This window comes from Mixophyes fleayi, chromosome 4 (genome assembly GCF_038048845.1).
Source record: "Mixophyes fleayi isolate aMixFle1 chromosome 4, aMixFle1.hap1, whole genome shotgun sequence".
NCBI classification, from domain to species: Eukaryota; Metazoa; Chordata; class Amphibia; order Anura; family Limnodynastidae; genus Mixophyes; species Mixophyes fleayi.
In genome coordinates this window covers 240,889,630-240,903,941 of record NC_134405.1, presented here as the reverse complement: position 1 = coordinate 240,903,941, position 14,312 = coordinate 240,889,630, and the positions used below count along the sequence as shown (strand labels likewise).

The 14,312-nt window shown below is 38.3% G+C and overlaps 2 protein-coding genes across 7 annotated transcripts in view; both read left to right on the top strand.

Annotated features, from left to right (window-relative positions):
* OSBPL8 (oxysterol binding protein like 8) overlaps window positions 1-14,312 on the top strand; it is a 151,663-nt gene that overhangs the window by 43,074 nt on the left and 94,277 nt on the right. Inside the window, exon 1 of one of the 6 annotated variants that reach the window (XM_075209571.1) lies at window positions 1,308-1,353. The exons of the other annotated variants lie outside the window; for them this stretch is intronic. The gene's annotated coding sequence lies outside the window, so the exon portion shown is untranslated. Of the gene's footprint in view, window positions 1-1,307; window positions 1,354-14,312 lie in introns of those variants that run through there. 6 annotated transcript variants of the gene reach the window in all.
* E2F7 (E2F transcription factor 7) overlaps window positions 1-14,312 on the top strand; it is a 340,183-nt gene that overhangs the window by 259,323 nt on the left and 66,548 nt on the right. The window lies entirely within an intron of this gene.

The following is a 14,312-nucleotide window of genomic DNA, read 5'->3' as shown; positions in this document are numbered from 1 at the left end:
TTAATTTTGTAGCTCGAGAAGTGCCCATAAGTTTCTAAATCAGAAAGAAGGGGGGGAAGGGAGGTAATGGGGTTAGACATGCTAATGAGGACATCGTCTGCATATAAAGCAATTTTACTTTCTGTAGACCCAACCTTTATACCGGAGATAAATCGATTGCAACAAATTCTAGCTGCCAGTGGTTCAATTATGAGGGCGAAGATCAATGGGGAGAGGGGACATCCCTCATGAGTGCCGTTGGAGATTGTAAATGGTTTGGAGGTTAGGCCATTAACAGATACAGTGGCAGAAGGGTTTCTGTAAAGAGCCAACATGCCAGACAGAAACCTATCAGAGAAGCCCATCGATTCAAGTACTCCCCGCATAAATGTCCAAGAGACGCGGTCAAAGGCCTTTTCCGCATCCAAGGCCATCATGAGAGAGGGCAATTTTCCACTGTGTATAGAATGGATCAAATCGATGGACCTTCTAGTGTTATCAGGGGCCTGTCTCCCTGGAATGAAGCCCGTTTGATCCGGGTGGATCAGCTTTGGAAGCAGGGGGTTAAGTCTGGTGGCCAGGATTTTAACGTAAAGCTTGAGGTCTACATTAAGAAGGGAAATGGGTCTATAACCTTCACAGTGGAGAGGGTCTTTTCCTGGTTTTGGAATGACCGCAATATTAGCAAGAGTAGTGGCAGAGTCAAAGGATGCCCCCTCCAGAATTTGATTGTAAAAGGTCCAGCGCAAACATTTTTGGTCATGTCTGCTTGTATTATACTGTCCTAAATAACAACATGATTATTTCATGATTATTATTGATGTCATGACGACCTTAGACTTCTTAGTGCACCAATGTTGTCTTTGCTATTGCATTAAATTGCAAATGTTTTATTGACATGAAAGTATAGTTGTTCAATTCCTTTACGCTACTTTCTTAATGATGCACCAGTGACGTATCCTGTCTGTTTGGATTTGCAATTATTCAATCATCTTTCATGTCTCCACTTTCCACTGTCTTTCCTCATTCCAACCGCACCACACACCACTGAAAACATGACCTGTTGGAGGGAACTTTAGATCCAAAACCGAGAAACCCTGCTTTAAGTGTTCCTTACAATTGGTCAGGTCTTCTGGAGTTCATGACTGCAAAACTGGGTCAGTAAGTTGGCAAGAGTCAGTGTCTTTTGCTAGTGATCTGGACTATCAGATTATAAATATATAATGCTAGGATGTATTACAGATGGGCTGCTGCTTATCAAATGATGCAACTGGGGTATAAATAGAAAGGGGCAGAACAGCCATATTGTGAGTACACAGTATTCATTACTCCGACATCTTCTGCTGTGTTAACATGAACTAATAGAAGAACAAGGTAAGTTGTTAGTTCAGCTACATAGGAGATGTCTAATACATTTGTTAGATCACCAAACAAAGCTATTAAAATGTATTTTATGGTAGTTGTTGTTGTGCTGATTTTTATTACGTACATGCTCTTATACAATTCTTCCTAGGATTTTGCGCAGTATGAATTTTTTCTGTGATGTACTTCTATTTCACCATAAGTTTGCAGCAGTCCAGCAATTGTGCTTTTTGTACATAGCATGTGTCTTGGGAGTTGTCAGACTGTCAGCAGAGCAGAGCATGACTTCAGTAACATTTTAAATGTAGTCCTCCCTACCCCTTTATGCAACATATGCTTATATTATATTCATAGTATTTTCTTTTTCTTATATGCCATGCATGGCGTTAGTTCATACTACGGTGTCATTGCTTGAAGTTAAGTGTGTCACAATGTCAGATCAACAGTTTTAGGAGAGTTGAAGACTTGCTCTAGTAATTGTCTCTTCTCTCACCTCGCATAAATTCCATGTGTAAGCTAGCTGGTCTGTGGGTAAAAATACTATGTCTGTCATCTTGTAAGAAATATTTTTTCATTTAAACAGTTCCCAAGTGCAGTGACAGAACATAAAATATTTTAGAATGTTTGCCATTATATTTACATTTGCTTTGGAGCCTATTGCAAGCTATTCTGGTTTCAGTCTTTCTCTGTAAAAGGTGGATATATACTTATATATAGCAACATCATATTGACGCATTAGTTCTTCATTTCTGTAATGCACTGCTAAGGAATGCACAACGTACAGTTATGATTATTGTCGGAGGGTAAACTGAACCTAGGATTAGCAGGTCTATATGACTCACTTGCATTCTGATTGGAAGTCCACTGTGTATACCAAAATGTCTTCCCATGATCACGTTATCTCTAATTTTTTTCTGTCCTGAATGATAAGCCAGGGTATCGATGTCCACTATTGCCAAATAAACCAGTAATAAATGTTTCTTTCCAAATGTGTCTCTTTATAAGACATGACATTATTTGTTATTTTTATTCCCACTTCTTAATTAGGAGAGGTGCTAGCAAGACAACGTAACTCAAGTTTTCTTCACCATGAATTACAATAACCGTTTATTTAGATGTTTTTCTGATCACCTTTCTAAAATTATCTTATTTTTAAACGTTTTCTCATTTATTTACATTAACCAAATATCCCCTGTATAATCTAGAAATATTATGTTTTTAGGTTAGTTTCATGATAATTCTTGTCCCCACAATAGTCTGCAATAGTTAGTAATGTATATGTTATAGGTTACCTTGTTTGACCCTCTTATTTAGTGTTGAAAAATAGTACCTTCCTGTTATCTCCTTCACTTGCCCACCTTAATAGTACCACAAAGGTGACAGCAGGACAATCCATTTCTGTAGTTTGTTTAGTTATCAACAACATTCATTTTCAGGATGACAGTTGATCCTTGTGCAACACATCTAAAAGATTGATTTTCAAACCAGCAAATGTTCCAAATATTTCTATAAATTCTAATACTGCTATATAGATGAGCATATCTTCAAGGTTCCTGTTCCCAATCAGTCACTCCGGAATTTCTGCACACTCGTATAACTAGAGCAAACCATTATGAGATCAGTTAGCAGTCCATACCTTTAGAAACCCAAATCCCTTTTAAATCAATCTACAGATAAACCCACTTAATTGAGGCAAACGTTTTCTCAGTATTCAGGGGCAATACAGCCATAGACTCAGAGTCGGAATACTTTTCACAAACCTGCAGACCCTTCATGCTGAGACTTTTCGATTTATTGACCATGAAGCCAGATTGCACTGGGCCAATCAGGGATGATAATATATTATTCAGTCAGAGGGCTAATATCTTTGTTGCATCCAAAAATCAGTAACAAATATTTTGGCGATATGAGGTAATTTAGGAACAACGGCTATAATTGCATTGAAAAACAGAGGAAAGCTTCCTTCTTTTACTTGACTGCCCAAAAAAGTTGCCAAGCAGAGCAGCTACAGTTTCTATACCTGTGGGGTTTTTTGTTTTTTATTATTGTAATACTATTCTGCTGATTGTTCACTGTATTTCGCTGTGTTATGATTAAAGAGTGCAGACACCACTCTGGCAAGTTCAGCTGTGATGAATCAAGCAGAGCAGATCTGATCTACACTAGAAATTCAGAGAGTATAACTGTTGCAGTAGAAATATTCTGCATTAATAAATAGACAAGACATCTGTAATTACCCATATTTCCAGAGTACACATCTCCAGTTTAGTCAGAAAGGTCTGTGTTCTCCCATTCCCAATTCTAATATTCTACTTTTTTGGAACAAGAGACACTTCCTAGTATACTGAGGTGAAGGTTCGTTTGAGCTCTTCTAAGTTATCTAATTTTTAGGTGACTGAGAAGAAATATACTCCTGATCTTCCCTAATTACATTCTCTGTCAACACCTCTTATCTTTCAGAGTTAATTCTTATTTGCTGCTATAGTACAAGATATTGCACCCATTATCGCTTCCTTCCCACACTTGTCATACAGCCAGTGGAGCCCTAATATGTATACTGGAAATACGACTCTTCATCTGGTTAATACTGCCATAAATGATGCTTATGATAAATTAAAGGCTTTACGCAAAGTGGAGAGGTGACTAGACTGGCTTCTACTCCAGTAATGGGCAGAAGACATGCGACTCTCTGAGCCTTAACCTGCAGTCCCCAGCTCCTCCCTGCTTTATTTTCATATTTGTTTGTTATAGCTTGTAATGCTTGTTTAGATTACCTGCTGATCCTGATAAATTGTAACTCCAAAAATGAAATGCACTTTTAAATCTCATGAAATCCCAACTGCTCTATGACCATTTATGCTCCCATATAGACATGCATGACCATTATTTAGCCTTAAATTTGGAATCTGCCCTTATCCACTCATTAATCTGGTCTGATCAATTCCGTGCCCTCATCCTGTGACGTGTCGGCTCAATGATCCTTTTCTCCATTACACAGAGACTGTTTCCTAGCTTAAAACCCTTATCACAGAATTATATACTTTTGAACTCCATGACTCTCCCGATATATTTTCATCCACCCTTTGGATATCCTCCAAAGCTGTCACTTAATCAACATGACGCCTCAAAAAAGAAAAATGTAAGGTCTCTCCAAGATAAATAAATTGTCCATCAAATGTCAAAATTAAGAATCCAAACACAAGTTTACTCCTGACCCACTACCCTCATGCTGGTCTCGATGCAACCAAGATCAAATTTGACCAACTGTTCTCTAAGCAAGTAGCAAAACTGCATGGTTAAGACAAACCTACTACAAGAAGGGGGACAAGGCAGATAGAATCTTGGTTTGAAGATTTAGATTGTCATGAACTCCGACAAATATCGCCATAAAAAATTATCAAAATCAATTGATACATATTTCCACAGCTATTGGATCGTACTTTCAACACTAATTGTATAATAGCTTATACAACCTACCCACACACCCTTTTCCTCCTTCTGGACACTCCGCTGATGAGATAATCAACCATTTTCTTTAAGAAGCATAACTTCCTAAATTGTCCTGAAGTTCTGCATAATACTTGAGCACGGAGATCTCAATTGAGGTAATAGAAGAATCTATAGACTAACAACCAGTAAATCTCCCATCCCAGACGGGCATACTGCTGCATACTATAAGATGTTCTTGGACTTGCTGACCCACCTCCTGCCTACACTTTCTATTCAAAAAATAAATAAATAGCCACATAGGGGACCCTTTTACTGCTGAAATGCTGGGGTCCAGAGTCTTGGTGATCCATAAAGAGTGTAAGAACTTGCATAACTGCCTGCTCTAGGTCCCTCTCCCTTCAAAATAATGATATCAAAATTTATGCTAATATCCTGGCCAATAGACTGAATTAATTCCTCCCTTCCTTGATATATTATGACCAAGTTGGCTTCATTCTGGGACTTCAATGGAGGAACAATACCAAGTGAGCCATTGATCTTGGCCATGGTAAACTCCAGGAAAACCCTAACTGCCTTCTTGCTCGACACTGAGAAAGCATTTCACATAATCATCTGGTGCTTTATGAGATTAGTCCTTAAGTCCTTTGGGGCTACTGGGGACTTCCCAAATGGTATCTTGACCCCAAAAACTGAGCCTCCAGCCAAAGTATTAATTAATGGCATTCCTATAGATAACGATATAAATCCATAATGGCACCAGACATGGATGTCAACTGCCCCCCTGATTTTTGCCATGGTGAATGAGCTGCATTCATCACAAATCGGATCTATCTGCAGCATTTAGGGAATGCAGTGGGCAACGCCAATTTCAAGATTTTTCTCTCTGCCGATGACATCTTACTCTTAATGCTCCAGTCGAAAAATCCCATTGGGCAGCCTTTGCAAAATTATGCAAATCTACAGTGATCTGTCTGGCTATACGATCAGTTACTCAAAATCCGAGGCCATGCCGTTTCAGGTTACTTCTCACGATCCCAAACTTATTTTAAAACATTTTTAAGTGGCAGCCTCGAATGATGAAATATTTAGGGTTTTTTTTGTCAAATCCCGCTATGATTCAATTTTCCAAGATATCTTCCCCCCAACTCTTCTCCAGGATGCAAGCTGACCTAACCTCTTGAAGCTGTGTTACAATCTCCTGGCCGGGCAGGATCATATTGGTTATAATGAATATCCTTCCTAAATGACTATCTCTTTCAGACTCTCCTGGTTGAAAACCCACTCTCCCTTTTCAACAATATCTAGAAAGCCCTTATCCTTACTTGGAACAACAGGCTTTTGAGTTTTTCAGCTGGAAGGATGTCGCTCCATAGCTAAACGAGAATTTTAGTTCTACTGAACAATCGAAACAAACGATGGTCAGTGCTTTGGAAAGACTATTGGTCATTGTGTACACACTGATACAATATTGAGCTGAATGGTCATTTATTGGGTGATGAACCTGATGATAATTGGCTGAAAACACTAGTGTGAACCCAGCTTTAGATCAAGGAACTGCCTATACAGTTTATTACCTTTGGTATTATACCCTAACAAGGCTCAACAAAATGTTTCCTGCTGCTTTGTCTGTTGGAGAAACTACAACCACATGTGCACCATGCTTCATATATGGTAGTCATGTCCTGTAATAACTCCCTTTTATGATAAGAACACAAACTTCTGAACAGCATCTCTGAGGCCCTGCTGGAAAATAAATCTCAAACTTTTCTAGGAAATTAGCTGTACTCATCCTAGTAGCATTTAAATGTATGTAAGCCAAAAATTCAAAGCTCGCTCCCACTGTCTTTCTCTGCACTTAAAAAATGGGATGAGGTTCCAACATGGGAAGACCTTAGAATGCCATTTGAGCAGAGTGTGACTAGGAGACAGGAGTTATGGAGAGACTTGTAAGGCAAGGCTTGACAGCTTTCTAGAAAGTTGAGAATAAAATTAGCTAAATGAAGGGATTAACAGAAATGGACAGAAAGATGATGAAGGGATAAGAAGTGTGGAGGAGTCTTTCAGCGCCATTCATGAATAATTGCAGAAGGTATGGTGTTCTCATTGGCAGGACAAGCAGAAGTTGGTTGCTATAGTAAAGGCAAGAGCATGGGTTAAGAGCTTGGTGGTATCTTGTGAAGAAAGGCTGTTTATTGGAGATGTTGCCCAAGTAGACATGGCATAATTTGGAGATGTATGAATGTGAAAAATAAAGGAAAACAGGAAGTTGAGGGTGGCAGTGTCACATCTAACTTAGGAAGTCTGTAGAATGATAGTACCATTAACTGTTAAATAGTGACAGGCAAGCTATAGCATTGGTGTATCTTGGGAGTGATCTTGGCTATTGTATTATAAATTTATAATGATTGTTTGATGTATTACAGTTGGGTTGCTTCTTTATCAAACTGTGCAACTGAGGTATAAATAGCCGTGGCCAGAACAATACCTTTAAGGCATCCTTGAGCAGGTGGCTAAAAGACCATTTTAGATGTCGGCTAGTACTTTTTGGCAGATATCAGTGATTGAGATTAGCCCTCCTCCTAAATTTCCCAATATTTTTATTCACCCCAGTTGTAATATATATGCATTGTTTTTGTAAATACGATAGGCATATGTATCTGAAAATTCTTCCAACATTACTACAGAGAATTATATAAATAGTTGAGATAAAAAATATGCAAAATGAAGTAGTATGCAGATTTAAGTAATGACTCATTTTTGGATTAGAGTTCATGACAAATTTGTTTGTGTGTTGCAATATTTTGTGAATGATGAGCATTGTTGTTTGCTTCTGTTGATTCTCTGCAGGATATTGCTCAATTTGACTACTGTGAAATATTTTCTTGCAAATGCTGGTAATCTAGTTTTCCTATAGTAGGCCTCCTTATCAAGAACAATGTGTCATAAAATCTACTTGCTTAAATAGCTACTTATCTTCAGATATAAAGGTAACAACATAATTGCTATAACCTTTTGACAGATTAGATATATTAATCTTTAGTTGCTTATGTAAGTCTTTAAAAGATGTATTTGTTATCCTTTATAATGTGCCAACATATTACAAAGTGATGAAAATAGACAGACCAATAGGTGAATACAGCAAACATCTTTTTTTTTTCCCAGTTTCTAATGGCTCCTGTTCTCTGTTCTGTCAACTCTGTCCATGTTCCTCTCATTCCAAATCACCCATGTTCCTTTTATCTTTCTCACAGGCCCATCATTGTTTCCTGATTCTCTCCTGCTCTCTCACTTTCACTCGTTTCTAAAATCTCGGGCGCTGTATTCTGTCTGCCTCTTTGCCTGCTCTCTTCTCTGTGCCTGCTCCTCCACTCTTTTTTACACCTCTAGCTCCACATTGAGTTGCTGAGGACATCTCACTGATGCATAGGTCCTCCTTTTGTCACCCGTCTCCATCCCCTTCTTAGAGCTGACAATACATCTGCTTCTAAGTAACTCTGACCAGACCACCAAAGCCTTGAGCAGTCGATCGTAAGCTGTACACGGTTTAGACAGTGGAAAAGCAGTAGTCTCTTTATCGACATGGGGTAAGGGTGAAAATAAGGGATTAAGAGGCATATTTAATAATTAACTGAGTTTTCCCCCTTTAATTATCATCTGTCATTGCAACGCTGACATGATTTTTCAACCCCATTTAACAGAAAATCATCCTAGGATAACGTGACCGATAGGAGGCTGTTCCGGCGATGATTCCACTTACCTTAAAACTCCTGTTTTCTGTCTCTTCTTTCCAGTCACTATGGCAAAGTTGCTTTGCGCAAAAATGACCTAAGGTCACGCACACGCAGAGTCATATATGCTATAGTGACCGGAAGGGAGAGCAGGTAAGCTGTGATTAGGGATCAGAAGATACTTCTACTGCAGTGCTCTCCCATAGGATTCAATTTCTAATTCTTGCGAACAAGTCGAAACTTGGTAAATCACACAAAACAGCAGTCCCCATAGAAACCTATGGTGACTGCTTTGTGTACAAAAATGGTGGGACTGCAGATATCGCAGATCCTACAGTTAGAAAAAACTTCTATACTTAATATTGATGTTATCCCTTGAAAACTGCAGTTTTGTGGGAATTTTCAGCTCAAAGGACTTTGATAAACAGACCCCTAAGGGAAGGTTGAAATGCAGAGTGGAGGCTTTATTGTCCCTGCTCCACTTGCTCATTAACTCATCAAATGGCAAACAGTACTGCATTCCTTACACAAGTACCAATTCATTACAATACTAGATTTGTACTCTAACAATCAAAAGATGCAATTAATTAGTGATTTAAACATTCTAGAACAGTGACAAGTAAGCACCTGTGGCCCCTAGAGAGGTTACATGCAGCTTTCATTACCAGGTTAATGTCCTCTCTGCAATCCTCTTCTGTGTTCCTGTCACAGAGTGAGCAGTGCATTCACACACGTTAGGTCTCAAGTGGTTAGTCTGTGGCTGATATTGTCTGAGCAGCTTGACTAGCCAGAGCTACTGTTTGGTCTGTGTGCAATTCAATAAAACACTCATGTGGCTGAGTTAAGGGTTCATAGCAGGTAGCCTTAGATTTAATGTAGTTACCTATTGTTTTACAGACCAGTGAGAAGCTGCAATGATAACAGCTGCTGGTTTTCCACAGTATTACTGTAAAATGTAAGACTTGTATGAAACATATCCTCAAAATGGATGTGAGCTTTCTAATGTTTTTTAAATATAAATATTACACTTAATTTTGATAATTTTCCTTTAAATGCACTTTAATTACATTTTTATTTTCAATTTGTCTAACTCATTTGGCAGAACTTTACCTCCTATGAAGTTGTCATAGCTGATCAGATGCATGGTGATTTCATTGTGCAATTTTGCAAATTAAAACTACATTGGCTCTAAATGGCTGCATGTGTGTGCATCATCTGATCTGTAGAACCAGTGTTTGCATAACTAAGGCTGGGTACACACTACATTGTTTTCAGCCAACTATCGGCCCAATCACCTGATAAATGACCGTTTGTGCAGTTGCGAACGAACATATACTATACACAAAGACGTGTTACAGAATGAATGGCGATGACGTTGTTAAGAGCGTTTTGTCGCTATCCAATAACGATTGTCGAATCTCGATTTGAGTTTCCAACGCACAAATATTTATTCTCAAAAAGTAGCAGAGTAATTCAAGCGAAATAATAAGTACAGCCGTTACTTATCGCAGGCGCTCTGGATCCAGCGAACAGTCATTCAATCCTGAAGTCTGTGGACATGAACTGTGTTCACTGGATGTGAGGCTCATGCTTATATGCAAACAGAAATACAGTAAAACAATGCAGATGATGTGGCTTGCTTCTATTGGTCCAGGTTTAAGAAAGGTCCAGGGGGTTGTAGATCATAGGCTGGTTTAATCTAAGGAATCCAAAGATGGGGGTCATCTCTCCAGGGGATGTGCTCTGTTCTTCCCGCCATAACTCCAATTACAACCAGTCCATCAGCATTTTACAGTCAGAATCATATTAAAGGTTTATTCCCTAACATCAATAACTAGAGTATGCAATGTACGATCTCTTCGCCGCATGCACCGGACAGCTGCTGATGTAAAGGGGATTAATATGATCTCAAACATGACACATTTCCCTTAACCTGAACCATAGGTTTCACTAGTATGCATATACCTTCTTTATTAAACATGAATTCTACTATATTTCGACATAAATGACTGTGTTGCAACTACAATTAATGTGTACTATTTACAAATGTTTAGGTTTGTGCGAATGTGTCTAAAAGTGTAGAAACTGTTCATTGCCACGTGTTGCGGCTGGATACGCCCTTTTACGCCGTAGCGTAATTTCAGACAAAGACAATCAAGTTTGCTCGATATTAATTGAAATGACTTTATCCAATTTGCTGACTTCGAGAACGTGTTTTCTTTTCCTGATTGCGTTTGTGGGAGTTTTTTGCTGGTGATCTTCAGCCCTTTATTTAAATTTCTTTGACATATCGCTGCAGGGAGCCCATATATATTGTTTCATTGTGTACAGAATCACAATCTGTATGAGCCAACGTTATGCCTGACAAAAATCGCAGGTCGGACAGTTGGTCTTCCAAAAAACGTTTAAAATGTGTATAATGTCTACACATGAATCGACCAACCGCTCGGACCTTCAGTCGTAGGTACAATCGTTGTAGGTGACACATTGGTCTGAAAATTCTGCAGTGTGTACCTAGCCTTACATGATGAACAATAGTTGTTCCAAAGCACCGACCGTCAGTTCCGCATAACTATAAATCTCGTTCAGCTATGGAACGACATCCTTCCAATGCTGCAGTGTGTATGCACTCACAATCAGAATCTCCATAAAGTTTACAGATGAAGAACACAGATCTCTTTAAAACATGTATTGTGTGTACACATGCTGATAAGGACTTTTTTTTTTTGTCAGACGTTAGTAAAATTGTTATGGATAAAACATTGGTTGGAAAATTCTGTAGTGTGTACCCAGCCTTGCTATTGCTTGCTCATTATTTCTAGCTCCTAATGTGAGATATTGTCTTTGTGTGGTTACAATTCTAGATATATTGTGAGCGCTCATAATTACATTTGATATTATAAAATTATAAAATGATTATAATAATTTCAGCAGTGTTAAAATGCTCAGCCTGTCATTGTTTACTGTCACATGAGCAGACAGGATTGCTCCTGTTCTAACTGGAAATAGTACACAAGAGGAAGTTGTTATATATAAACAATTCAAACACCCAGCTCCTCTGACATCCAAGTATTCTATGGACAGTCTGTTTGCTGCACACGTTCTATATTTTCACAAGATCACATTTTCTTTTAGTGATCTCAATATTTATGATTTTCAAGTCTTTCAATGCAAGGATTTCAATTGTTTTTGATTCCATACACATAGTACTTAAGAAGTTTTTCTGGCGTGTTTTGTGCCACAAAAATAAGCTAGGGTGATGCCAATTTTGCTAAATTAGTTCATGAATATTTTCGTGGGGGGGATTACAGCCGTCCCTAAAGTTGAACATCCGTCACAAAATATGTTAGGTGAAGTGCCAGTCACAAGTTGCCTGTTGATTACAATTATTGCTGGTGCCTGATGCCCTCTCAAGTTGTTGAACTTTAAAAATCTGCTACTTACAGTGCCATTGATGGGAGAGTGAGACAAGCGCGCACCACTAGATTCCATTGTCTGTCTGCTCCTGTCCTAAGCTTGACTGTACTCACTGTCTGGTCACTTCACAGTAAAACTCTTTCACTGATTTTAAAGAAGTGGGCCTGACAGTAGCTGGTACAAACATGTTTGATAACCCAAGTATTGCGGACTGGACCTTTTGTTAATGGAAAAGATGAACCCATATGACTTTAATCTTTTGGCTCTCAGTTACTTGCCTTTTCCTACCAGGAGATGAGCGAAGAAGCATAGTATAATGTGCTAGGCAATGTAACTGATAACATTTTGGTCATTTATCCACTCTAGCATAATTTGGGAAATGATATCGTGACAATTGTAAGGTATGATATGTATGATGGAAATACCCGCATGTGTACATGCCTGAAATAAAAATGTAAGGTTCTTTCAATTTTTCTCCTTGGGAAATTGCATTCATATTTTTTTTTTTTTATTATTTGTTAATTAAATTAATTTCATTTCAGTGTAAAACATGTCATAAAATTGTTTAAGTGACGGACTTTGCCCATTTTGTGTTGGAGTTTGCTACTGACTGTTATGGTAGTGAAATGGTTAATAAAGTTCAGATGATGATCTGATGTGTTTTGTGTGGTGTTCTTCACCTTGCATAACAGCTGTCAACCAAGAATCATTACATTTTCCATTTCCGAGTGGCTTCCTGTTGTGCGTTTCCTTTTGCTACAGATTTTTTTTTATTTTTTTTTTATCCTGAGGGGAAATTGTAATTTTCTCAAATTAAATGAGAGCGCGTGTTTTACTGCAGCAATACACAGTGCACACACTGGATTTTTAGACCATGTATTATAATTATTTTAACCCTTGCACTGCTGGGAAGTGTGTTCATCCTTTGTTAATAATTTAACTGGATATCCTTGACCGAGATCCAATTAGCACTTTGTATAATTGCTGGTTTTATTTATAAAATATTGAAATATTACAAAATTTACTAAAGGTGTTTGTTTTGGTACTTTATATGGTGTGTGTGTGTGTGTGTGTGTGTGTGTGTATATGTATGCATGTATGTATAAATTGTTATGTACGTCTAGTCGCTATCCAATGACGATTGTCCACTTCCAACTGTGTGGTTCCAAATCACAATGCAATTTAATGGCAAAAAGCAGCAGAGTAACAATCCAATAATATAAGTATAGCCGATTACATACACAGGCGCCCTGGATTCAGCATACAGTCATTCAGTCCTGAAGTTTGTGGTTGAGAAGAGTGTCTGCTGGCCCCAGTGCTCATGCTTATATACAGTCAGTGAAACAGTGAAAACAATACACATGATTTGGCATGTTTCCATAGGTTCAGGCTTCAGGACGGTCAAGTGTAATGCAGGTCATTGGCCAGTTCAAACGATGCTCTCCAAGGGTGGGGGTCATCTCTCCAAAAGATGCATACTAATCTTCCTGCCGAAAGCTGGTTCAAACTGGTCTATTTACATTACACACTCAATACCATTCTGATCATTTATTCCCTATAATCCATATCTTGCATACGCAAGGTGCGATCCTTTAGGCAGTTGAACCAGTCGTCTGCGGATAAATAGGGGATTAGAATGATACTAGACATAATGTGTTTCCTGTATCTTGAACCTTAGATCTCACTAAAGTATATATAACATTATAACATTTAACTATAAACTTTGCTACATTATAAATTACTGTGTTGCAACTATTTTTAATATGTGTTTATAAGTGTTAGCACGTGTTGTGGTTAATTACGCTCCTCCACGCCGTAGCGTGCTATTCGCATAATATCAGACATAGACAATCAGATTGATAGATATTAATTTGAAATGACCATACCAATTATTTGACTCCAAATATATATATATATATATATATATATATATATATATATATATATATATATATATATAATGTGTGTGTCATTCCATTACATATTTATATTTAATGAATACAATGTATAGTTGCACTCTTGAGATTTATGTTTAGTGGAACACTGTTAATAAGGGAAAATAAAATATTGTTTTCCTGACTGATGGCCTGACAGTGTGCTCTCAAATGCAGCAAACTGATCAATCAGGATTGTGATGTAACAGCAGTTCTTATGGCCAGTAGGAAGCCTGCAAAATTATAAGGTGGCTGAATCAGACTGCCCCCACACCCCCCCCCCTTCCCAGTTTGCAAGTCCCATATGTTAATTAAAGCTTACCAATCTACCACCCAACTTCTACCCCAGCCGTCGCATCCCCCTGCCCACCCCTCCATGTCACCCACTTATGTTTCATCCACGCCAATTAGACTGCAAATGTTTACACGAGGGTCCTCCCTA